This window comes from Arachis duranensis, chromosome 8 (assembly GCF_000817695.3).
Source record: "Arachis duranensis cultivar V14167 chromosome 8, aradu.V14167.gnm2.J7QH, whole genome shotgun sequence".
Lineage (NCBI taxonomy): Eukaryota > Viridiplantae > Streptophyta > Magnoliopsida > Fabales > Fabaceae > Arachis > Arachis duranensis.
The window spans coordinates 35,801,714-35,829,507 of record NC_029779.3 but is presented as its reverse complement, the minus strand read 5'-3'; the positions used below and the strand labels follow the sequence as shown (position 1 = coordinate 35,829,507).

The window sequence follows — 27,794 nt, the reverse complement described above, 5'->3', positions numbered from 1 at the left end:
AGAATATTTATCCCAAATTATAATATCTCCTCTCATAATGATTTTACAGTCCCCACTCCAGAACATTATTCTATTTACTTTTAGAACAATTAATAGCACATACACATAAGAGTCAAATAGAGTTGGTCTAACTTTGAACTATGAATTTTCCAATCACTAAACTTTCTTTTACCACCATTTCAATGGAAAATTCACACTCTTGGCACTATGTTACCCCACTTTCACCGCTATTCCGATCCTACTAACAAATAAAGATTTAAAAATTCTTACCAAGCTTTCTACGTTTCTTCTATGTATTGGTATATTCTTACTCGTTCAATCTTCTTAAATAACCGATTGTAAAACTATCAACGTCTTATGTATTGCCTCAACCACCACCCCCAAATTAATGCAAGTACTATGTATGTTTTTTAACAACTAAATTTATGGTATAAAATTGAAATTTAATTAATTTGAAGAAAAGAGAAATAAAAGAAAAACATTGAAATGGATCAAGAAAGTTACTCACTAATTTGATCCAATAAGGTTCAGTCTTGATCATCTTTACAAGTCAATACAAGCTTCCTTTTACATTTAGGATGAAGTTTGGATAAACAATTTAATTAAACTCATTTTAAAAAATAGCTTAAACAATAAATATCCATATTAAAAGTAACTTATAAATAAGTTATTTTATATTTGGATTTTTAATTCTAAAAATACTTATTTTCAAAAAAATGTGATAAAAAGCTTTTTATTATAAAAAAAGATTTTTTTTAATTTTTCTATAAATTTTTAAATAATTTTTTAAAAAACTACAATTTAATTTTGAAAATTACATTAGACATTAATATTACTATTTTTTATAATAAAAAACTCAAAAAAATTACTTTTAAAACTTTTCAAATGTTCCTTAATCATCTTGAACCCAAAAGATTATAGGTTAATTAATCCCCAAGAATGAGTCTTGATCAGGTGTACTCTTCTTCAGTCACGTAATTATTAACAAGAGTGGAGGGGTGCCAATTGTAAGCATGCATGTGAATGGCGTAATTTGAAAATAAAGGAAAATAAAATATTAAATAAAAATGAATTTCATGGACCAATCATAACAACATGTGTAAAGTGTTGGCCAACCGGGAGACTTCAAGAAAGAATCAAGTGAAAAAACATAAGAAGAGAAGACATCACATCCAACTCAAAACCTTAAAATGTCAAGTTAATGGGTCTCTCATCTTATAAACTCCTCACTCTTTCAGTCTTCCTTACTTTCTTTGATGTGGGACTAACTTCGACACTCCTTACATTTGCAACACTAACATAAAGTGTAAACAAAAAAATATAGTTTAATTTGAATACGTCAATGAAATTAATCAACATCAAATAACGTCGGTTTGACTTTAAGGCCAGACATAGATAGATAGATAGAATATAAAACTGTTTAGTATGCCTGGTTTATGTTCAATTTGGAACTTTTCCTTGATATTTTGGCCCTGTATATGATTATTTCCAAAAGGTTGAAAAAAGCACCGTAACAATTACACTTGATGGAAAATTTTCTTATTATTTTTCTTGTTCTTGTTTCCTACACCTACATGTTTGTGGAAGCTTCTTCCTCTAATTCTTCATCTTCTGGTTTAAATAAAAATGATAGCACCACCATATGTGACCAATACAGTAGAGTGTGTGGACCAAACGGGAACTGCGATGAGGCAAAAACTTGTGTTTGCTTGGATGGTTTCACACCTAAGTCCCCAACTGATTATGCTTATTACTTGAACTTTACACAGGGATGTGTGAGAAACAAACCTTTGAATTGTAGCACTGACGTGTTTGTTAGATATTCTTCTCTTAAAGAACCCAGTGGTGGTTATTCTTTGTCCAACCAACAGGATTGCATGGGAAAATGCAAGAGCAACTGTTCTTGTATGGCGTATAACGTAATTTTGGGTGGATGCAAATTGTGGAATGGTGATTTGTTTGATGTTAGGTTGGTCAAGCAAGGTGGACAAGATCTTTATATTCGAATGGCAGTTTCAGAGGAACAAGGTACTGCGTTGTCTTCTTTTTAATTATGGTTTATGAACAAAAAATAATCAACTAATATTCCGTTTTATTCTAAAATTTTTCTTCTTTCTTTTGATCTTTTCCCATGAACTATTTAATTTTGTTGATCGATCATTCATTTTAAAAAGGTTATTAGCTAGATGTAATAACTATATATTTATAGATGTTATATTTATATTAAATAAAATAACTTTATGTTATTGTCTTTCTAGTATTATGGTATTTAGAATGATGCAGAGAAGTCAGGAGGGAGAAAACATGGACGAAAGGAGGGAGCGGTGGTTGGAATAGTTGTCGGGAGCACTATTGTGATTTCCATGATAATTATCGCTTCATGGTACATGCTTAGGAAAAAAACAGCATCAAAAGGTACATACATTGATCTGAATATAATGTGAACAATGGACATGCTGCTCACTTCATTGCCTAAATTGAATTACTTTTTTTTATCAATTCTTAGAGGATACACTGTTAGTGGCATTCCCAAATACACTCTAATTGTCCTCTTTTATTTCCTTAATACATAGCATTGGAACGTTTAAGGATTGATGAGCTTGTTACTCATCGCACCAATGTACAAAAGGAAGATATGGGGCTTCCATTATTTGATCTATCAACAATAGCAATGGCCACTAATAATTTCTCCCCAAACAATAAACTTGGAGAAGGTGGTTTTGGACCTGTATACAAGGTTAGTTTTTTAGATATGCTCCTAAATTATGTTTTAAAGAACAATTAATAAGAAATTTTACTTTTGATGTACTGTTATTTAGGGTATATTAGAAGATGGACAACAAATTGCTGTCAAGAGGCTTTCAAGTAGTTCTGGACAGGGTTTAAATGAATTTAAAACCGAAGTAAAGCTGATAGCTAGACTTCAACACCGGAATCTTGTAAAGCTTTTCGGATGTTGCATTCAAGAAGAGGAGAAATTACTAATATATGAATACATGCCTAATAAAAGCTTGGACTATTTTATTTTTGGTTTGTATCCATTAAAATACTTTTGTTAGCTAAATCTTTGGTTAGTATTCTTGTAACTCCTTTATGATGATATTTTACTTGCTACAATACTGTTGCATGTTATGACAGATCAAGAACGAAGGAGTACTTTAGATTGGTCCAAGCGCTTTAACATTATTAGTGGAATTGCTAAAGGCTTATTGTATCTTCATCAAGATTCAAGGTTAAGGATTATACATAGAGATCTTAAAACAAGTAATATTTTATTAGACATTAAGATGGAACCCAAAATATCAGATTTTGGTCTAGCTAGAACTTTTGGAGGTGATCAAAGTAAAGCAAATACAAGGAGAATTGTCGGAACTTTGTAAGTTATATCCATATGTAATTTTTTCTCTTTGAATCACAATAAGAAGATACTCCTAGTAATATTGTTCTAATTATCTTTTTTGATATATATTTCTAGCGGATACATGGCTCCAGAATATGCTGTTAATGGACTGTTTTCGATAAAATCTGACGTCTTTAGCTTTGGCATTTTATTACTTGAGATAGTATCTGGAAAGAGAAATAGAAGATTATTTTATGCAAGTGACAATGATGAAAGCTTGTATGAAAACGTAAGTGTGTTGCAATTTTAAGTTTAATATTCTTAACTGATGAATGGAATAAATAACACGGTTGATATATGTGTGTTTAATATAGGCGTGGGATTTATGGAAGCAAGGAAGGTCACTGGAGTTGGTGGATGAATGCCTGAAAGATTCATGGAATTTGAGTGAAGTACAACGTTGTATTCATATTGGCCTCCTATGTGCACAGCAATATCCACATGATAGGCCAACAATGTCTTCTGTGGTTTTAATGTTGGGAAGCGAAGTTGATTTGCCTCAACCCAAAGCTCCTACATTTTTCTTGTGTGAACCTTTTGATGGTTCCAGTTCCAGTACTTGTAAAAACGAATTAAGCATTACAGAGATGGAAGCTCGGTAACAAAAATTATATGAAAGATTTTTTTTTTCTTTCCTAAGTCAACATGGATTTTATTAGGGTAAAATTTTCTCAAAAATTATTATTGGATTTATCACTATTTTGATACTATTATCAATAATATGCCACTGTGAAACAAAAGAAATTGAAGAAAATTGAATTGAGCAATGCTAGGGCCAGCAATATTTGTGATTGGTAGCCATCAATTAGCCATCAATGATGATTTGATGGTGTGAGATTGGTGTGAGATTTCATCCAATGGCTCACCTTTCTCTGCTGGTTACATGCTGGCTAAAATGTAATAAAATTGCTGCCCCTAAAATTTTCCAATTGAATTACTCTGCGAAAAGTTCACAACACTAACTTAAAACTTTCTTTAATAAAAAACTATATTACATTTAGAAAGGAGACTGAGACTGAGATTGAAACTGAGCCTGAGATTGAAAGACAGACTCAGAGACAACGACTAAATTAAGTCTCTGTGTTATATTTGGTATAAAATGTATTAACTGAATTATATTTTAGTATTATATTTAGTTTACTATAAATATAGAGATTGATAAGTATATTATTTTAAAAAAAATATTAAAATTTTAGTCTCTATTTCAAAATTTCAATTCTTAGAGTTCTCATATTTTAAAAGTGTTGTGTTTCCAAACAATCTCTGATCACCAAACACAATAAATTTAAGTATATGACCTTTTCTATGCATCAGAATTGAATTATACTAAATATCTAACCACTAAAAAGTAGTTTCATTTCTAAAACTAGAATGAAATAGAGCATAATTTGTGGTGACAATTTTGATTTGTGAACTGTAGTCAAGGTCATAGGAGACCCAAGAGTAATCAATGCGTATACGCAATCACCTCTGTTAGCATTGACTCCAATAGCTACTAATCAACAATCGAAGAAATCATTGTTGAAATACATATTATATGTGTCGAAGAAATATCATATGTCAAATCATTTTGTGATTAAAGGTATATGTTATATTTTCTCTTTTGAGCACCCTCGCAAATTAAAGGGGCCATCACAATGGGAAACTTCATTATTACTATTATACCAATTATCAGTTTCTACCTTCTTCTCTTTCAAATCTCCCAAACAATTGCAGAAACTGATACCATCACTCACTTCCACTCTCTAAGTAAAAACCAGACCTTAGTTTCCAAGACCGGACAATTTGAGCTTGGTTTCTTCACTCTTGATAATTCCACCAACCGTTATTACCTTGGCATATGGTACAAAAATATCCCAGGTCAAACCATTGTATGGGTCGCAAACCGCGAAAAACCCGCCACCAAACCCAACTCTCTTCTATTCATCATAAACAACACAACAGAGAACACACTACTCCTTAGTCAAGACAACAACACTGTTCTATGGTCTGTGAGCGTATCAAGACAACCCAAGAATCCAATCCTGCAGCTCTTGGATTCAGGGAACCTTGTTCTGACGGAAGAAAAGAATTATCTATGGCAAAGCTTTGATTACCCTGGTGATACTCTCTTGCCAGGGATGAAGCTTGGTAAGGATTTGAAGACTGGTTTCGATAGGCGCGTAACTGCATGGAAGAATAACAAAGATCCTTCTCCAGGAACGTTAAATTGGGGAATGGATGTGACTAAGTGGCCAGAACCAATGCAGAGAATAGGATCAATGAAACAGTTCAACTCTGGACCATGGATTGGAGTGGGTTATGGTAGCAAACCAACCATAAAGCGCCAAGCATTTTTCAGCTTAGTTTTTGTCTCTAATGAGGATGAAGTGTACTTTGCATTCCACCTTGATAACAACTCTGTTCCCGTGAGGATGGTGTTGGATCAAGCCACCTACAAGCGTCTGTATTTTGTTTGGATTGATTCTGACCAACAATGGCAGGTCTATGTTTCCCTGCCAAGAGACTCTTGCGAGCGATATAGTGTTTGTGGTCCTAATTCCAATTGTGATTGGAACACGTCCGCAGTTGATGCTTGTGCTTGTTTGAGAGGGTTCAGGCCTAACAGCGCAGGCGGTTGCTTGCGCGACAAGCCGCTACAATGTGAAAGTGATGAGTTTGTTAAGTATGAGAAGATGAAAGTACCGGACACTGAGAATTGTTGGTACTTGAATCAGAGCATGAACCTTGTTGACTGCAGAGACAAATGCTTGATGAATTGTTCTTGTGTTGCTTATGCGAATTCGGATATTAGAGGTGAAGGTAGTGGTTGTGCTTTGTGGTTTGGTGATATTAATGACTTGAGGATTCTACCAGATGCAGGCCAAGATCTTTATATTAGAGTTCCTGCTTCAGAGTTAGGTTTGTAATGCATTTACTTAGCCTTAAACTGCTCTTAATCTTTCTTTAATCCTAAATTATGCCACATGGTTTAAACTATGTTTGTATTGTGACATTAAACCATTGAAGAGAGAAACAACGGACGCAATGTCAAAATTGGAGTTGCAGTTGGAGTCACAATTGGCGTATTATGTGGCCTTCTCTTAGCTTTGTGTTTGATATGGAAAAGAAGGAAAAGGGCCATTCTGAAAGGTAAGAATTATCTAATTTTCTTGAGTAATAAGTAAATTATCGAATCATAATTAAGAGTAACTATTAACTTGTCTTAAGATAATGTAGAGGCTATTGTAGCATTCGTGGATCATTCCGAGGAAGACACAGAGGTTCAATTCTATGACCTATCAGTTATAGCTTCCTCCACAGATAACTTTTCTGATAAAAACAAGCTTGGAGAAGGTGGTTTTGGACCTGTCTTCATGGTAATAGACATATTAAGCTACTTTTATAAGAATCTTAGAATAGAAAATGAAAATTTCAAAGCTAAATTGCAGTTGATAAATGGCAGGGAACATTGGAAAATGGACAAAGAATAGCAGCTAAGAGGCTTTCAATTGGTTCTGGACAAGGGGCCGAGGAATTTAAGAATGAAATTGCATTGATTGCTAAACTTCAGCATCGTAATCTTGTCAAACTAAAAGGATATTGTATTCAGAATGAAGAGAAATTACTTATATATGAATACATGCCTAATAAGAGTTTGGATTTCTTTATATTTGGTATGAACACTAAATTCTTTAGATGCATATCTGAAATTGTTTAATAGTATTTGTAAAACTTCTTACTTTGAATGTGGCAAATATTATCTTGCATGTACATCTTAGTAGATCAAACACAAAGAATGCTTTTGGATTGGCCTACAAGATTCGATATAATATGTGGGATAGCGAGAGGCCTTCTTTATCTTCACCAAGATTCAAGACTTAGAATTATTCATAGAGATCTGAAAGCAAGTAATGTTTTACTTGACGATAAGATGAATCCAAAGATCTCAGATTTCGGTTTAGCTAGAATCTTGGGAGAAGACAAGACTGCAGAAATTACGCATCGCATTGTTGGAACATAGTAAGGATACTCAACATTTCTTGATTTCTAATATGTAGTTTAGCTATTATGTAAACTGCTTCTCATTTTAATCATATTTATTATTAAATTAGTGGATATATAGCACCGGAATATGCAATTGATGGAAACTTCTCAGTAAAATCAGACGTTTATAGCTTCGGTGTTCTCTCGTTGGAGATAGTATCAGGAAAGAAAAACACAGGAAGCCATGAAAAAGAAAATACAAACCTTACTGGACACGTAAGCACAACATATATTGTTATTATTTCTATTCTTACTGTCCATTGTGAATTAATGATATTATTGATTCTTAATTTGATTTTTTTTTTTCAGGCATGGAATTTGTGGATGGAAGGGAGGCCTTTAGACTTGATTAGTGAAGACCTAAAAGAATCTTGCAATAGCTCTGAAGCATTGCGATGCATTCAAATTAGTTTTCTGTGTCTCCAACAGAATCCACATGAGAGACCAAGCATGTCATCTGTGGTTATGATGTTAGGTAGTGAAATTTGCTTGCCTCAGCCAAAACAACCAGCTCTTTTTGTTCGAGAATATTCTTCACCAAATAAGAGTAATTTACTTTCTACTAATGAATTAAGTATGTCAATTTTAGAACCACGTTGATTTAGGAAGAATTGCTTAAAAATTTGTAATATATATACTGCATATGTCTTACTAAAATATGAACAGATTATTAAATGGCTTGCTAATGTTAATTACGAGACAATCTGATAGTTAATTGTCTTGTGTAATATTGTTATGAAGGGTGCTTGATTAATAATATCTTCTATAAGATTTTTGACATATTGGATAATACAAGTGGGTCGAACCGTAAGCGAACGTTGAAGTTAATGATTTTTTTTTAAAAAAAAAAATTGGTATTATCAGTGGACATTTTCCTACTTTATCTTGGCTTTTATAAGACAAATCTTAAATCAACAGTATATTAACAAGGCAAAAGCTACACCTTATTGAATTTTAAATTCAAGTTAAAATTTTTTTTTTAATTAGAATTTGTAGCACTATTAACTTGTATTTATATCTTATTAGATTAAGTCCAGTTTGGATAAACAGGTTAATTAAACTCTTTTTGAAAAAATAGCTTAAATAATAAATAACTATATTAAAAATAGTTTATAAATAAGTTATTTTATATGAGTTTTTAATTCTAAAAATGTTTATTTTATAAAAATGTGATAAAAAGAAGTAGTATTATGAGAAAAGTCATTTTTTTAACTTTTCTATAAACTCCTAAATAGCTTTTTAAAAAGCTACTATTTGATTTTGAAATTTGCATCAGACTAAGGCCCAATTTAGATAAATAACTTAAATAAGTTCTTTTAGAAAAAGAAATTAAAATATAAGAACTTTGATTAATAGCAGCTTATAAATAAGTTATTTTGTGTTTGAATTTTTAGTTATAAAAATACTTATTTTAAAGTTTTAGTATTTGGATAAATAACTCAAAAAAAAATTTTTACAGAAGAGAATGAATATTAAAATAACAATGATAACAAATATTTTCCAATATTGAATGTTAATTTTATATAACCTAATCACTAATATTGTGTATGATATGATAGGTGAAAATAAAAAATAAATATAAAATGTGTGTCAATGTATATTTTGTTGCTATTTTTTATTTTTTTACTCATATTAAAACTCTTTTCTCTTTTATTGAGGTCAAAAACTTGCTATAATTAACTATGAAAATAATAGCAAGCTATAAAATCACATATAAAAAAAATAAAATTAAAACTGAAATTTCATAAGACAGTTAAATATAAATTTAATAATAAAAAATAGAGTGATAAAATGATAAAAAAAATACTTAAAAGGAATATATACAATACTAGTAGGTTGTTCAAATACAATATTATCTGAAAATGGTGGTGGAGGCATAAGATGAAAATGGTGAGGTTTGGAACATTGCGTGAAAATGATGATGGAATTATGGTGGAGGGTTAGTGCTTCCAGCAAATCTTGTGTGAAAATGGTGGTGAAGGGTCAGTATTTTTCACAGAGTGAAGAAGAAAAGTAGATTTTTTTGTTTTGAAATTAATTTTTTTTAAGTAAGTGGTAGAATGATTTATCGAGAAGTAGAGAAGTCATATATTTCAACTTCTTTAAAAAACTGCAAATTAACTTTTCGAGAAATTAAAAGCTTTTTCTAAAATGATGTCAAACACGCAAATTGTAACTTTTTATAATCCAAAAGTAAAAAAAAAAAAAAGTAACTTCTGCTACTTCCCAAACTTGCTCTAATACTACTATTTTTTATAAGTAAAAAACTAAAAAAAATTATTTTTGAAGTTTTTCAAAAAGACACTAAAAACATAGTCGTCTTGGATTGGCTAAGACGCTTTGATATAATTTGTAATATTGCAGTTTTTTTTTTTTAATTTTTATCAAGATTCAAGAGAGTTATTAATGTCAACTTTGTTTTGCTCAGAACTATAGCTTCATATTGGGATGGAATACTAGCTTATTGGTTATCTAACCTTCGGTTACAAATAGATCTTACTAGTTATTATCATTGTGAACTAATGACGCATGAATAATTTTATGAATTTTTTTTTTGACATTAAATTTATGGATAGAGGAGAAATCATTGGACTTAGTTGATGAATACCTCACTAACTTTTCATTTCTCATATTCAAGTTTTTTTGATCAATTTGATCTCTTAAATCTCAATTACATTATAATAATCTCTGAATTTGAGCTCAAAATATCATAGGGATTCTTGAACTTCTTTTCGGTGCGATTCAATATACGCAGATATTTAATTTTCTTTCTTTTAAAAGGTTTAGATAATTTTTTTCATTTTTTAAAATTCGTGACACAAAAATGACGCTATAAACATGATTCTCTATTTTTTTTTAAGCGCATTAATCTTCATCCAGTGAAAATAATTATGCCGAATCAAACTTTGAAATGAAACAAATAGATACTCATTTACTTGGGGTAAGAAAATATATTATCTTAGTACACCAATTCTTAGATAAGAGAAGACTATTTCGCCCAAATTATAATAATTAATGATGTCTCCTTTAATGACTCTACGCTCCCCACTCCAGAACATTATTCTATTTATTTTAGAACAATTAACTACAACAACACATAGCATCAACAGAATAGGTTTTGACTCTGAGCTATGAATCTTCCAATCACTACACTTTCTTTACCATCAGTTCAATGGAAAATCCACACTTGGGCACCATGTTACCTCACTTTCACAACTATTCCTATTAAAAGATAAACCCCCCCCCCCCCCCCAAAAAAAAAAAACAAAATTAATGCAAGTTCTATGTATGTTTTTCAACAACTTAATTTATGGTATGAGTTTGAAATTTAATTAATGCAAGTTCTATGTATGTTTTTCAACAACTAAATTTATGGTATGAATTTGAAATTTAATTAATTAGAAAAAGATAAATACTAGGTGATTAAGTTATTTTTGTAACAAAGTCCAATGAAATGTTTTTTTATTTTCTTTTTATGTCTTATCTTTCTTCTTCAACTAATTTTTATTGTGTCAATAAGTTATTGGACTCAGTTAAACTTATTCACTAAAATGACTTAATCATATAACATCACCAGTGAATAAGCATGCAAGTGAATTGTGGGGTAATTTGAAAATAGAGAAAATTATGCATCAAAAGATCATCTTACATTTTCTTATTCGCCTTACTTTAGAGGAATTTATACAAAAATAAAGATTAAACGAAGACGGTTTCATGGACCAATCATATAATACATGTAAGCAAATATGGTTTAATTTTTAAGTTTATTGCCGATGAAGGATTACCAAACTTCAGCAAATAACTACGATGAGTTTGGAAAACTCTAATTTAAATTGATAATGATCAAACATTATTAACAGCAAAATTATTAATCTAATTTTGATTTATATATGTTAATTAATTAATTTTACTATGCAGGTATAAATTAGGCCGAAAAGAAAAGAAAAAATATATCAAGTCCAAATGTATCAAAAATATTCAGCCTTGGTATTAAGACACTGTGATAACGTTGGCTGAAATCATATTTGGGCCAGAAATTGTTACTTAAGCCCAATTAGTTAAATCCATCAGCTTTGGTACAAAAATGGTTTAATATATATAGCTGAATTTATGATGTGTTAAATGGGCCAGGATGATTTTTGTTGTTACAAGCCCAAAATTAAAATTGCTTGAAGGCAAGCATGATGGGTCCGAAACCAAATTTGAATGAAAGCAAGGTTTGCCTTCAACGGAACCCATTTCAACCATGTGATGGATTTCAAATTCATTACATTACCATTTATTGCATGGGAACTATGAGAGAGAATTTGACTTTGATTTGATGGGAATCATTATGATTCTTGCTACACGCCACTCTAAGGGAAGTAAAAGCAACTTTTACCAATTAATTGGTTTAACTCACTTAATTGCTTTTCTTCCAAGATTGCTTACTCTCTCTCTCATCCCTTTCTCTCTTTGCTTCGGTTACTGTCCAGGAAACAATGGAAGACCGAATGAAAGAAGAAGATGCATGCTTTAAGACTATCGAACTAATGATGGCAAGAAAACATAACAAAAGAAAAGTTGCTGTGGCTAAGATCTGCATCACTTATGGTAAGATTCTGTGATAAGATCTTGGCTTCCTCATACCAAAAATAGTTGATGAAGATTCGGCCAGCAAGGAAGATCTTTGGAGGATGGCTTGTCTCTGATTCTGCTCAACCACCACAGGAAGTAGCTAGAGTGGCGAAGTGATGGAAGAGGCAGATATTGGAGCAGATGAAGCCATCATCATCATGAAGCATCAAGTGCCAGAAATCCATCTTGGAGAGCAAGCCAAGGATGGAGCGCTCGGATTGATGAAGGGTGATGACCAAGGAAAGACTAGAGGTATTTGCATGTTGGTTTTTGCATGGGTTACCTCTTCTCTCTCTCTGGCCGAACCGGTTTGTTCTGCATGGAGAAGAAGTTAAGTTTGGTTTGTTTGGTTTCAACTGTGGAGGCTTCACTCTTCTATAAAAAGGGTGAACAGCCATGGTTTGAAGCAAGGAGTAAGATTTGATAGTGCAAGGCACAGAAGTCTCAAAGCTACCTAAGCTAGCAGTTTTTCTTCTCCTTTAATGTATTCTGTTTAGTATTTTTCTGTTTAATTTTGTCATGTCTTGAGTCTCATGGAAAAAGGAAAACAGTGAGGTTTGTATGAAAAAGCCATAGAGCGGAAAAAGGCAGAGAGTGCAAAATTAAAAGAAAAATACGAGACAAAAATAAAAGTCTCGTGGCTAGGGACGAGATAAAAATAAAAAAGTCTCCTGAAGTCATTTCAAAGACCAGCAAGTGTTACTGAGCAAAAAAGGGGGCTAAGATTCAACCCCCCCTTCTCTTAGCCACTGAAACCATCAATTGGTATCAGAGCTTGGTCTCAAAGAGATCAAGCTTTGCAGCTTGGAGAAAATATCCTCATGGCAGAAAGCAGTGGCTCAAATCTGGTGTCCTACAATCTCACAGAAGGACAGTCAAGCAACAGACCGCCTCTTTTCAATGGGAAAAACTATACCTATTGGAAGGAGAGAATGAAGATCTTTGTGCAAGCAGTAGACTACAGGCTTTGGAAGATCATCCTAGAAGGACCACAGTTTCCTACTAACACTAGTGCTGAAGGAGTAGTCACTCTTAAACCAGAAGCAAGATGGACTGAAGAAGATAGGAAGAAAGTGGAGCTAAATGCTAAGGCCATAAATCTACTCAACTGTGCTATCAGCTTCGAGGAGTACCGACGGGTATCACGATGCACAACAGCAAAGGAAATCTGGGATAAATTACAAATCACTCATGAAGGAACCACCATTGTAAAGAAGGCTCGGATAGACATGTTAAATAGGGAATACGAAATGTTTTCAATGAAGGAAGGAGAATCCATTGATGAACTGTTCGAACGGTTCAACATCATCACTGTTGGCTTGGATGCTATGGGAGTAACACATTCTGATTCTGTGCTTGTGAGAAGAGTGCTGAGATATCTCACTAAAGAGTGGGAAACAAAAGCTTTAATTATTTCTGAGAGCAGTAATCTTGATTCCATGACACTTGATGATATGAGAGGAAACCTTCTTGCTTTTGAAAACACTTATTTGAAAAAAGAGTCAAAAAAGAAAGGAATTGCATTTTCTTCTGTAACTAACCCTCTGGATGATGAATCCAGTGATAACTTCTCTGAAAATGAATTTGTGTTGTTTGCCAAAAAATTCAGGAAAATGGTAAAGTTCAAAGGCAAAGGCGGCAGCTCAAGAAAAATGAAGAAAGACCTTAGTAAAGTGACTTGTTTCAACTGCAAGGAAATAGGGCATTACAAATCTGATTGTCCTAAGTTAAAAAGGGAGGAAAAGAAAAAAGGAGGAAAGAAGAAGGGTCTGATGGCATCATGGAAAGACTTGGAAAATGACTCAGACAGTGATGAAGAATCTGAGACCAAGTCACAGCCTTGCCTCATGGAAAATCATGTAGATCAGGTATTTTTTCAAAACCCTGACATTGAAGACCTTCATCTTATGATAGATCACCTTTCTGAAAAAATAAGATGTTTTCTGACTGATAATCAAGATCTTGAACAACAAATTTTCATTCTTAAAGCTGAAAATGATTTTCTCAAAGAAAAGCTAAGGGAGGCCGAAACTGCTTGTGATCTTGTGGAAGAAAATAAGCAGTTGAAAGCTCAACTTAGAAGCTGTGAAAGTGATCACTCGGTAGTTGCATATGTAAACTGTTTTAAGGAAAATGAAGAGTTGCTAAAAAAGGGTCAAAAGTCTTGAAAATGACTTAGCCAAATTTACTCAAAGTTTTGAAAATCTAAATCAAATTTTGGCTAGTCAAAAATCACTCTTTGATAAAGCTGGTTTGGGGTTTTATAAATCTGATAGGAAACTTTCTTTTAAAGATAAAGCTTCCTCATCCAATGACACAAGGTTTCAAGATCCCACCTATTTTAACAAAAAAGCAACTCCAAGGTTTTGTAGATTGTGTAACCGAAGTGGTCATTTTTCCGTTCAATACTTCAATGTTTCTTTGGTGAAAGAATGATTGGTGATAAAGTTTACAAGGTTATTTTTGATTACAATGATTTGGGACATAAGAGATGGTTTAACGTGAAAGGATCCAAGAAAATTTGGATACCTAAGGTCACTTGAGCTTATTTTGTAGGTATACCTAGCATCCAAGAGGAAGGAAAATATGTGGTATATGGACAGCGGATGCTCTAGGCATATGACCGGAAAGACAACCTTCTTCATAAAGCTTGATGAATATGATGGAGGACTTGTCACTTTTGGTGATGATGGAAAAGGAAAGATAGTGGCTGTTGGAAAAGTTGGTAAAAATTTTTCATCTTGTATAAATGATGTTCTTCTTGTCAATGGTTTGAAACATAATTCACTTAGTGTAAGTCAATTGTGTGATTTAGGATTTGAAGTAATTTTTAGAAAATTTGCATGCTTGGTTGTTTGTGAAAAAACTGGGGATATTCTTTTTGAAGCTAAGAGATGCAACAATGTGTATGGATTAATTCTTGAGGACTTGAAAGAACAAAATGTAACATGTTTTACATCTCTTGAATCTGAAAAATGGCTATGGCATAGAAAGTTGGGTCATGCTAGCATGTACCAAATTTCTAAGCTAGTGAAGAAAAATCTGGTTAGAGGAATTCCTAAATTAAATTTGATAAGGATCTTACTTGTGATGCTTGTCAATTAGGCAAACAAGTCAAATCCTCTTTTAAACCAAAAGATGGAATTTCAACCAAAAGGCCATTAGAGATGTTACACATTGATCTTTTTGGTCCAACTAGAACACAAAGTCTAGGAGGTAAACACTATGGTTTGGTAGTGGTAGATGATTACTCTAGATTTTGTTGGGTACTTTTTCTTGCTCATAAAAATGATGCTTTCCATGCTTTCTCAACCCTTTGCAAGAAAATTCAAAATGAAAAAGATTTAAAAGTAGCTCATTTGAGAAGTGTTCACGGAAAAGAATTTGAAAACCAAGACTTTGAAAAATTCTGTGATGACTTTGGAATTTCTCATAATTTTTCATGCCCTAGAACACCTCAAAAAAATGGGGTTGTTGAAAGAAAGAATAGAAGTCTTCAAGAAATGACTAGGGCTTTGTTATGTGAGAATGAAGTTCCTAAATTTCTATGGGCTGAAGCTGTAAATACAGCATGTTATATTTTGAATAGGACAATAATTAGAAAAGGGTTGAAAAGAACTCCTTATGAGCTATGGAAAGGAACCCCTCCAAATCTTAAGTACTTTCATATTTTTGGATGCAAATGTTTTGTACTTAACAATAAAGAAAATCTTGGTAAGTTTGATCCAAAATCTTATGAAGGAATGTTTGTTGGATATTCCACCACTAGCAAAGCCTATAGGATTTACCTTAAAGAACATAGAACCATAGAGGAATCCATACATGTTACTTTTTGTGATTCTAACTCAATTCTCAGTACTGTGATAGATAATGATTCAGATTGTGAAGGAGCTGGAACAAGCAAAGAAAATCTCAAGTCTGCCCAAATAGAAGAATCTGCCAGTCCAAAATTGTCTCGTCAGATTGGAGGAGAAATTTTTATTTTGTCTCCTGAGATAGCACGAGAAACTGAAACAGTAAGACCAACAGAAACTCATCAAAGCTCAACACCACAAAGGAAGCCTAGAGAATGGAAGTCTATGAGGGGCTATCCTCATGACTTCATAATTGATGATCCCTCCCAAGGAATGACAACAAGATCCTCAACCAAAAGACAATCCAAACCAAACAACTTTGCATTTTTGTCACAAATGGAACCCAATAATGTGAAGAAAGCTCTTGAAGATCCATCATGGGTCAAGGCCATGCAAGAGGAACTCGCTCAATTCGACAAAAATGAGGTTTGGACATTAGTACCTCATCCGGATGGTAAGAAAGTTACGGGTACTAAGTGGGTATTTAAAAATAAACTTGGTGAGGATGGACAAGTTGTTCGTAACAAGGCTAGATTAGTGGCCCAAGGTTACGATCAAGAAGAGGGAATTGATTTTGATGAGTCTTTTGCTCCGGTAGCTAGAATGGAAGCAATTAGGTTGCTTCTTGCCTATGCTGCCTATAAGGATTTCAAAATGTTTCAAATGGATGTTAAATGTGCTTTCCTTAATGGCTTTATTGATAGAGAAGTGTATGTGGCTCAACCCCCCGGTTTTGAACATAAAGAGTTTCCTAATCATGTTTTTAAACTTTCAAAGGCTCTTTATGGACTTAGACAAGCTCCAAGAGCTTGGTATGAAAGGCTTAGTGCCTTCCTATTAGAAAATCATTTTCAAAGGGGAACCACTGACACTACTTTGTTCATTAAAGTTTCTAATGATGACATCCTTCTTGTTCAAGTTTATGTGGATGATATTGTGTTTGGATCGGCCAATGAGTCCTTGTGTGAAGAGTTTGGAAAACTCATGACTAATGAGTTTGAAATGAGTTTAATGGGAGAGCTAACTTTCTTTCTTAGCCTCCAAATTAAACAAACTCCTAATGGTACCTTTATTCACCAAGGCAAGTATGCAAAAGAATTGATAAAGAAATTTGGCTTAGAAAATTCCAAACCAATGGGAACACCAATGCATCCTAACACTAAACTTGAAAAGGATGATGATGGCCAAGAAGTGGATGAGACACAGTATAGAGGGATGATCGGCTCACTAATGTATCTTACTTCCTCTAGACCGGATATTGTTCAAAGTGTGGGTGTATGTTCAAGATTTCAATCTCACCCAAAGGAATCCCATCTTACGGCTGTTAAACGCATCATTAGATATATTAAGGGAACTAGTGAGTATGGCTTATGGTATCCTAAAACTGATGACTTTTATGCAGTAGGGTTTTGTGATGCAGATTATGCGGGAGATAGAGTGGATAGAAGGAGCACTTCCGGCATGTGTTGCTTCCTTGGAAGCTCACTCAACATGTGGTCAAGTAAAAAACAAGCCACAGTGGCTCTATCCACAGCTGAAGCTGAATATATATCCGCATCTGCATGTTGTTCACAATTGATTTGGTTAAAAACACAGTTGGAAGATTACAAATTAAAAATCAATAATATACCCTTGTTCTGTGATAACATGAGTGCCATAAATATTTCAAAAAATCCTGTTTTGCACTCAAGAACTAAGCACATTGAGATCAAATACCATTTCATTAGAGAACATGTGCAAAAGGGTACTATTGATATTCAATTTGTAAAATCTGAAGAATAACTTGCTGATATTTTTACAAAACCCCTCTGTGAAGATAGATTCTGTTTGTTAAGGAAAAGCTTGGGAATGTTTGATTTAAGCTCTGTTGAAATTTTTTTTAAATTCTGATTCTGTTAAGTTTGATCTCATAGGAATGGACGAGATAAAAATAAATGCATGATGGGAGAGCTATGATTAAGGGGGAGACTGCGCAGAAATAAATTCCAATGGGCCCCACAAAATCTCTTTGACCCCACTCTGACCGTTTTGTTAGTTCCTCACCCTTTTGAAAATCAAATCTCAAAGTTGTCTTATCATATCTAGTTGAAAGAGGCATAATGTCAAATCAAATCTTTCCTTTTCAACTAATCCCTTGATTCAAGGAACCACCTTTTCAAATCCTTGGGAAACCGCCTTGGTTAATAACCGCGCATGATGACCATTAACCCCCCCACTATCTCTCTCAAATCAACATTTATTGCTTCCTTAACCTCCCTCCACTCTTCACCTTCGGCCATCCCTTCTTCTTCCACCCTCATTGTCTCTCTTCACATAATGAAAAAGAAAACTGCATCAAGAAAAAGTGAAAGAATCCGTCTCTCTCAAAAACAGTCCACACCACAATCACACACACATATTCACATTCACTCTACATCTTCATCCTCTCCCTCTCAATCTACCAAACAAACACCCACCATGAGAAAGAAGATTGCTCACAAAAGTTCTGGCCGTGGCAAAAACAAGGAGCCCAGTGTTGAGGAAGAATCATCTCACACCTCACCCATTCCTTCAGCACCGCCACGTTTACCAAAGAAGGCTACACCACACACATCAGGCATAAGTTCTCAGAAGCCCAAAGGTTTCGTGTTGCATGAAACTAGGGAACCGGCAAATCTTGAGTCACTGGAATTCAAGAACAAATTTCACAAGCCACACTCTCACTATGATCCATCCAGATTCTTGACATGTGCATTCTATGAATTCCATCAAGAGATTTTGGAAAAGAGGCATATCTGTCCCTCATACTTGGTGAATCTTAAGCAACTGGCAGCCAAAGGAATCAACTTGCAACCTCTGTTTGACAACATCAAATGGTCCCCATTGCTCCTCACTCACAAAATGGTTTATCCAAAATTGGTTAGGCAATTTTATGCAAATCTCAGACTGATTGATGGTAGTCTTCACTCCTATGTGAAGCGTGTGCATATCACTCTGAACACTGAAACCATCAGTGCTGCCCTTGGCTACACGGATGAAGGACCGAGGGTATACATGAGTGACAAATGGGATGAACATGTTGAGTTTACTTACAAGCAAGTTCTTTCTCATATCTGTGCAAACATGTCTGGATTGGACGGCACTGTTCCTACTCACAAGGCTCTTGGACCAACCAACTCACTGCTGCACCGCATCACTACTCACATTTTAACCCCACAAAGTGGTTCTCACAATAGGGTAACTGTATCTAATTCTTTAATAATATTTGCCCTTGTTACTTCTTCTCCTATTTCATTTGCTTATCTCATGATTAGACATATGTGGGAGTCTGTAAAAAGTACCAAGAAAGCTAATTTACCTTATGGAATGTTTCTCACGTGTATTTTTGAGTACTATAAGGTAGATTTAACAAATGAGGTTGTGGAGAACAAATTTTCTATGATCAAAGGTGGTGGTGCTGTAAAAGGAACAAAGAGTAAGAAATCAATGCCAATGGACAGCGACCTTGAAAGTCAGTTTGAATCCTCCAAAGCAACCGAATCCATAAGAGAAATCCTCACCGAATTCTCCAATATGTCTGCACTCATGGTGCAATCTCATAGGGCTGCTCGCAAGCTATCTTATGAAAATGAACGGGCTTGGGGGAGATGTAAAGAGAGAGTGGGTCTGATGCTGGAAAACTTGGAGAAGGATCTGGGAGTTGGCAGTGAAGAAGATGTTGGAGACTCTGATCTCAATTTGTCTGATGATTAATGTTCTGTTTTAAGGTTTAGGATATTGGCTTAAGTAGGCTCAATCTGGTACTTTTTTTGTTGGGTTGGAAACTCTTATAACTCTGAGATACCCTGTGATACTCTGTTGTGTTTGACTATATTTTGAATATTTTGCTTGCTATATCACAACTGTTTGCAGGTGACCCTTTGATGACAAAAGGGAAAGAAAAATAAAAAAATTGAAATTGAAAAACAGGGATTGAAATTCTCTCTTGAGAATTCATGATCATTCCTGTTAAATAGGATTAATGCTTGAAGTATCTGTTTTTATTGTGATGCAACTGCTTTGAATATTGCTTTGAACACATTGCTGCCATCATTTGATTTTTATCTTGGTAAAATGTGTTTACTGTGTTTATGATACATTTGAATTACCTTGATAAAATGCTTAATGTTGGATTTATTTTTGGCAGTTTTTCTTAATTCTTAATGGAAATAGTTGCTGTGTTTGGAAAGATTATATCTTGCTTGAAAAATATTTTTCCTACCATAACTATGATTGCTATGATTTGTTGGAAAATATTTTTTAACCAATTTGAACAGCAAAAATTATTTCTGCTTGATTATGTTGTGTGCATTGAGCAGAAAATAAGTTTATGATGTCAAATAAGTTTTGATTATCAATTTAAACTACTCATCGATCAAGCATTTAGCATCACATAATATGCTAAATAACATTGTTACTTGAAGCCTGATTTAAATGACACAAGTTAGTGCTTCCCTTGGTAAAATAGCATACATCAAGGGGGAGCCATGTGATAATTTGAAAGGGGGAGAAATTCAATCTTCAAAGGGAGTACTCGTACTCAAATCTTTAAATTTCTTTCTATTTCAATTTTAATAATGTTTGTCATCAAGGGGGAGATTGATGAGTTTGAAAAACTCTAATTTAAATTGATGATGATCAAACATTATTAACAGCAAAATTATTAATCTAATTTTGATTCATATATGTTAATTAATAAATTTTGCTGTGCAGGTATAAATTGGGCCGAAAAGAAAAGAAAAAAATATATCAAGCCCAAATGTATCAAAAATATTCAGCCTTGGTATTAAGACATTGTGATAACGTTGGCTGAAATCATATTTGGGCCAGAAATTGTTACTTAAGCCCAATTGGTTAAATCCATCAGCTTTGGTACAAAAATGATTTAATATATGTAGCTGAATTTATGATGTGTTAAATGGGTCAGGATGAATTTTGTTGTTACAAGCCCAAAATTAAAATTGCTTGAAGGCAAGCATGATGGGTCCGAAACCAAATTTGAATGAAAGCAAGGTTTGCCTTCAATGGAACCCATTTCAACCATATGATGGATTTCAAATTCATTACATTACCATTTATTGCATGGGAACTATGAGAGAGAATTTGACTTTGATTTGATGGGAATCATTATGATTCTTGCTACACGCCACTCTAAGAGAAGTAAAAGCAACTTTTACCAATTAATTGGTTTAACTCAATTAATTGCTTTTCTTCCAAGATTGCTTACTCTCTCTCTCATCCCTTTCTCTCTTTGCTTCGGTTATTGTCCAGGAAACAATGGAAGACCGAATGAAAGAAGAAGATGCATGCTTCAAGACCATCGAACTAATGATGGCAAGAAAACATAACAAAAGAAAAGTATGCTGTGGCTAAGATCTGCATCACTTATGGTAAGATTCTGTGATAAGATCATGGCTTCCTCATACCAAAAATAGTTGATGAAGATTCGGCCAGCAAGGAAGATATTTGGAGGATGGCTTGTCTCTAATTCTGCTCAACCACCACAGGAAGTAGCTAGAGTGGCGAAGTGATGGAAGAGGCAGAGATTGGAGCAGATGAAGCCATCATCATCATGAAGCATCAAGGGCCAGAAATCCATCTTGGAGAGCAAGCCAAGGATGGAGCGCTCGGATTGATGAAGGGTGATGACCAAGGAAAGACTAGAGGTATTCGCATGTTGGTTTTTGCATGGGTTACCTCTTCTCTCTCTCTGGCCGAACCAGTTTGTTCTGCATGGAGAAGAAGTTAAGCTTGGTTTGTTTGGTTTCAACTGTGGAGGCTTCACTCTTCTATAAAAAGGGTGAACATCCATAGTTTGAAGCAAGGAGTAAGATTTGAAAGTGCAAGGCACAGAAGTCTCAAAGCTACCTAAGTTAGCAGTTTTTCTTCTCCTTTAATGTATTCTGTTTAGTATTTTTCTGTTTAATTTTGTCATGTCTTGAGTCTCATGGAAAAAGAAAAACAGTGAGGTTTGTATGAAAAAGCCATAGAGCGGAAAAAGACAGAGAGTGCAAAATTAAAAGAAAAAGCCATAGATATCTTAGAGTTCCTTTGTTCATCTATGTTGTGTTTCATGATTCTGTGGGAATCCCCTTGTAAGTTGGGTTAGCACTTTACAATTTGTAATCTGGATGATTATAGTGAAATTCCATCATTGTTGTGATGGAGACTGGATGTAGGCTGCATTACACTTAGCAGCTGAACCAGGATATATCTGGATGTAATCTTCTCTCTCTACTCCTTCATTTATGTTTCTGCCGCACAGGCGCTAAAATAAAAAATGTCTCGTGCCAAGTGACGAGACAAAAGTAAAAAGTCTCGTGGCTAGGGACGAGACAAAACAGAAAAGTCTCCTCAAAGACCAGAAAGTGTAATCAAGAAAAAGGGGGCTAAGATTCAACCCCCCATTCTCTTAGCCACTGAAACTATCAAACTAATTAGGGTAAAATATTAAATTGGTCTCGTAATCTTCTTTTGATCTTTAAAGTTTAAAGTGTTTTATTTAAATTTAAAAAAATTTCATTTAGTTTCAATATAGTCTCACCGAAAGGTCAAAGTTAAATAATTAATGGAATGTCCATAACAGTAGTACAAGAATAAGATCCATAATTTGTAGAACAAGTACAAGTTGTAAAAGTACAAAATCAACCGTAAATGCATCAATACATTTATTTATCATTTTTCTTACTATTTAAATGAAATATTTTCTATAGAACTAAAGGAGAATAATAAATAAATATATTGATGCATCCATGGTTGCCTCTGGAGCTTGTACTTGTTCTTTAAATTATTAATCTTGTTCTTATACTGCTGTTATGTATGATATTTCGTTAATTATTTAATTTTGACTTTACGGTGGGACTACATTAAAATTAAATAAAACTTTATTGGATTCAAATAAGATTCTTTAAACCTTAAGAACTAAAATAGAATTACGTCCAAACTCAGAGGATCAATTTAACACTTTACCGTAACTAATTATTACATTATGACCATCAATTTTTTTAAAGTTATCCTTTTATCTACTCTCATTTCCTTTTCCTCTTTCCTTCTAGCAGCAGAAATTTACTCCCACACTACCAGCCACCCACCTGCACCTCCATTTTCTTTAATAATAAATCCTAAATTATATATCTTCCAAAAAATGATTTTTATTGTTTTTAGTTTTGAATATTTCTTTTATCTTATGTTGCTTTTCTTAATTATTAGCTGATTTGACTGACAGAATTTATGTTAGCTCTCAGACTTTTCTTTGATTTAAACACATAAATGGTAGAAAACTAAATGAACGACCATATATAGTCTCTAGTCAACTGCAAATAATGTCCAAGAATTTAACAACCAAAACTCACGTATTAGTTGTCAGTTAGAATTGAAGGCCAGCCATAGATAGATAGAATACAGAAGTTATGATCTATGTTCAATTTGGAATTTTTCTTTTGATATTTTTAAAAAATTTAAAAATAAAAACAGAAAATAAAAACGCAAAAACTAAAAGAAAAAGTTAGTTCCTGTAACTATTTATTTGGCATGATGCAGGGGAATCAGAGGCAGGTGGGAAAAAACAGGGGCGAAATGAGGGAATGGTGGTAGGAATAGTTGTGGGGAGCAGTGTTGTGATTTCCATGATAATCATCGCTTCATGGTACATGTTCAGGGAAAGAACTGCTTCAAAAGGTACATTGCCTAAAATTGATTACCCTGTTTTCTCAATTCTTTGAGGATACAATGCAAGTGCCATACTCAATCCTTTGCTTACTCATATTTGAGTTTCATTCATCGCACTTAGAGCAAATTATAAATAGAAACTATAGAAATAAGTTTAACTTTTTAGTGTTACCAAATACATTCTAATTGTTCTCTTTTATTTCCTTAACTAGAGTATGGCCCGCGCTGCGCGCGAGTCATGTAGTTAATTTATTTAAAAAGATTTAAGTGTATTGATACATTAATAAATTAATACTTTTAATTATTAATTTTAATTAAAAAAATCTATAATATATAAATTAAAAATAGCAGTTAAAATTATTAGTATACTAATGATTTAGATATGTTTAAAAACTTTTTAATTTATTTTATTATAGTAATGTATATAAATAGTTAATTTATCAAAAAAATAATATATATATTGATTAAAAAAATTTGTTAAACATACGAGTGATTAAAAAGATAAATATATAAAATGTAAAGTAGTTAATATCTTTTAAGATTTTAAGTAATATTATTAATTTACACTTTTGTTATTTAGTTAGTAATATTTAGAATACATTTTAACTAAATATGTAAAAAAATCTAATAATATGTGTTTTAAGTATCAGTAATTAAAAAATATCAACATTTATTTATATCCGATCCAATCTTTTGTTACATTCAGTCATGTGCTTTAGTTTGGGCCTGACCAATTTAAAATATTAAATGTATCAAAATGTCAGATTAATTTAAGAGTAAAATTTTAAAGAAAGACTAATTGATGTAATAAAAATAATTAAATTTGACTAAAAAAACTCTATTGAAGCCACTTAATATGATACGTGTTGATCACTTAAGAAATTAAAATACACGTGTTTGTATACACACTAAACACAATTCTTTAATTAAAATTTGATGGCACATATGTATCCATTTAATATATGTGCATATAAAAATTAGAGTATCAAACTCCACCTTTACCAAATTACCAACATTTAATAGCCATATCTTCGCACACCTAAAGTGGGCAATTTGCATTGAATTCTATTGAATCTCTACAACTTCTGATAATACTTTTCTATTCTGTATTAAAAAATGGTCTCAATCCATTTTTCTATTCGAACAAAAATATATGAAGTTTGTCGCTGAATGAATTTGTTGTTGTCGAGTGGATACGGTTACCTACAAAAATTTTTCTTCTGCATTTCACCATCAACGACAGAAGTGGTTTGCAAATGAAAAATAGAAGGCTAAAGTCTGAAAATTTATTTGTCAGAATTTATAATTTTGTTTTAATAAAGTTTGTTATACTCTTTTGTTCAATTGAATTATTTTTTATTTTTTAGGTAGCTCTTCATGCCAATATACATGATAATACTGGTGAATGGGAGCAAAATAAAGGTGAGTATTTTTATCCTCAAAGGCTTATTAGTGAAAATGTTTTTTATTTTTTTAATTAAGTTCCAACAGTTGAGATTTTTTTTCATAGCAATCGGATTAAAATTTGATATGACTAAGCAATTAGTTGTTGATAAATAAGTGCATAAAGGTTGACAGAGAATTTCAATTTCTATAGTATAACTAAATAAATATTTCTCTTTTGATGCATGTCAAAGAAAAGACTAATGACAAAGGAGTCTCTCTTTAGTTGATTCTAATTTGATATAACAATTATCAGAGTATTGCTCTATGTGAACTAAGGATTAATCTTAATTATCAAGTAAGAAACTCTCATCATAATATATGATTGAGTTGGATAAATACAAATTTAATTGTAATTCACATTCTTGATAGATTTTATTTTTACTTCTTTTTTACACTTTTCTTGTTGCTAATGATTTAGTGCCCGCGCTATGTGCGGTTTATGTATTTAACTATTTATCGTATTATATAATTGAATTATTATATATATAAATATATAAATAAATTGTGAAATGGAATGATATGATTTAATAAGAATAAATTTTAAAAACAATGACTCAAAATTGACTCCAAATTAAATATTATTTCGTATAAGTTAATAATTGGTATAATGTATACATTAAAATATTCGTTAGATCGATGATTTCGATTCATAGAAAATTCATTCAAGTAAATGGTCTAATTTATATAAAGTATATTAATAAAATAATTAACAATTTGAAAATATTAGTTAACGTTATTGCACATGTATCATTTGAAAAAAAATTAAAGGACAGTAGATTTTTGTATTTGAAATAATTTTAATATTTAATAAGAAATAATTATTCAAAAGAATTATAAGCTTTTTGTTACGTCAACTAAAAAAAATAATTTTTAAGTTGATATATTTTAATAAGAGTAAAATGTATTTTTTATTTTTAAAATTTTTTAAAAGTTAATCAAATATTTAAAATTTTAATTTATTTTAATTTTATCTTAAAAGTATAGACTTGACAATTAAAATTTTTAAAAAAATTATGATCTATCCAATAATAATATATGACAACCATATTTGATTAACTTGTGTTAAGAATTATTTTTGTTAACTTTTTGTTAAATTAGTTCAAAATTTAATAAAAAAATAGTAATTAAAAATATATTTAATGTAAATTAAAAATTGTTGAGATAAAAATAAATTAAAATAAAATAAAATCTTTTTAAAAAAATTTACATATTTTAAAAATAAAAAATATATTTTAATTTTTTTAATTTATTTTTTTTGTTTGATAACTATATTATAACTTTCTAATAATTGGTCAACTAAATATTTAAATTTATTATAATACTATATATACTAATTGAATTAGAGAAGATCATAACTCCCGCTTAAAAATCATTTTCAAACTTATTGTCATGAATAAAACATTTTAATAATAATAAAAAAACGTATCTTTCTTTCTTCCACTCCCACTTGTATATACAGATATACACACATTTACTATTACTACCATTCAAATTTAAATTGGCACCTAACTTTTCACCAATCAAGAAAAAGATGCAACTTTTAATAGGTTAGAATATTAAACAGTCAGGAGAGTTGGGAACTTGGGATGCTCAAGAGTTAGAAAGCTGGATCAGATCAGGAACTATAGTTCTTGAGTCTTAGTGGATTTAGATCAGAAGTTCTCCTCACTAATTACACGCATTAAGAAAAATCAAGAGAAATAGATCACTTTCTTGTCACCAGTGGTCTTCTCCTTCTTGGAGTTGTTGACCTTGTCAAGGAAAGGATTACCATTGATGGTGTTGACGGTGCTAATAACGGTGCAGCTGATGATGCAATTTCTGCAATTTTTTTACCATGTCATCCGCCATAATTCTACAGGAGATTTGTAGCTTACCCCATGAGCAGCCATCTGAAATATAAAGGTACTTATGAGATCTGATTTGAGAGTCTCCGATTATAAGAGCGTTCTATTTCTAATAATAACAGGTGTATATTTTTTTCGGAGATCACCAAATTATATTATTTTTGTTTTTGATTTTTCAAATTGGGTTTCTGTTGAATAGATTTAGTTTTACACATGTTGGTTTTCACTAACATAGTTTATCTGATGCAGAGATATTGCAGATTTATAGATCATACTGATGAATTTGACGGGTTGGTTATGGGATTTGCGTCGATCTACTTCTTCACCAGATTATAAGTAAGTTAGTGAGATTCTCAAAATGTGCCTGCATAACTTGATCTGTTTAAATTAATAGATTATGCCTCCATCTTTAAATTTAACAAATTAAATTAAATCTATTGTTAATGTTTCTGTAAATTTTATATAATTTTTTTTTACTTTTATTACGTGTTTCCCTCTTAATTTGTGTGGAGAGTCCTGCTCCTGATAATGGTGGATAGGATGATATTTAGATGAAAATTGGCAAGATTGTAGATAAAGTTTTGTTAACAAAGTGGTGACCACTCATGACAGAAGCTTCATACTATGAGGTAATTAAAAAGTAAACAATATAAGAACATGATTTTTTTGTGAGTATAGTTGATAGTTTTTATTACAATTGTATGATTATATGTTTATTGATTTGCCTTTTTATCTGTTATACATGATAATGGCAGTTGGCTTAATTGTTTTGCATACTTTTATCTATTTGCCTTTTTATATGCTTCTATGTTTCTATTTAGCTTCATCCAATTTGTGAAATCTCATATGTTCGAACAACTGATAATGTAAGAGATTTTTTAGGGATATTGCTTCCATGTAAAATAATACAATTTTACA

The 27,794-nt window shown here is 32.3% G+C and overlaps 1 pseudogene; it reads left to right on the top strand.

Moving 5' to 3' along the window:
- The first annotated feature begins 1,499 nt into the window (after window positions 1–1,499).
- LOC107462329 (G-type lectin S-receptor-like serine/threonine-protein kinase At4g27290) lies at window positions 1,500–8,143 on the top strand (annotated as a pseudogene).
- The last annotated feature ends 19,651 nt before the right edge of the window (window positions 8,144–27,794 follow it).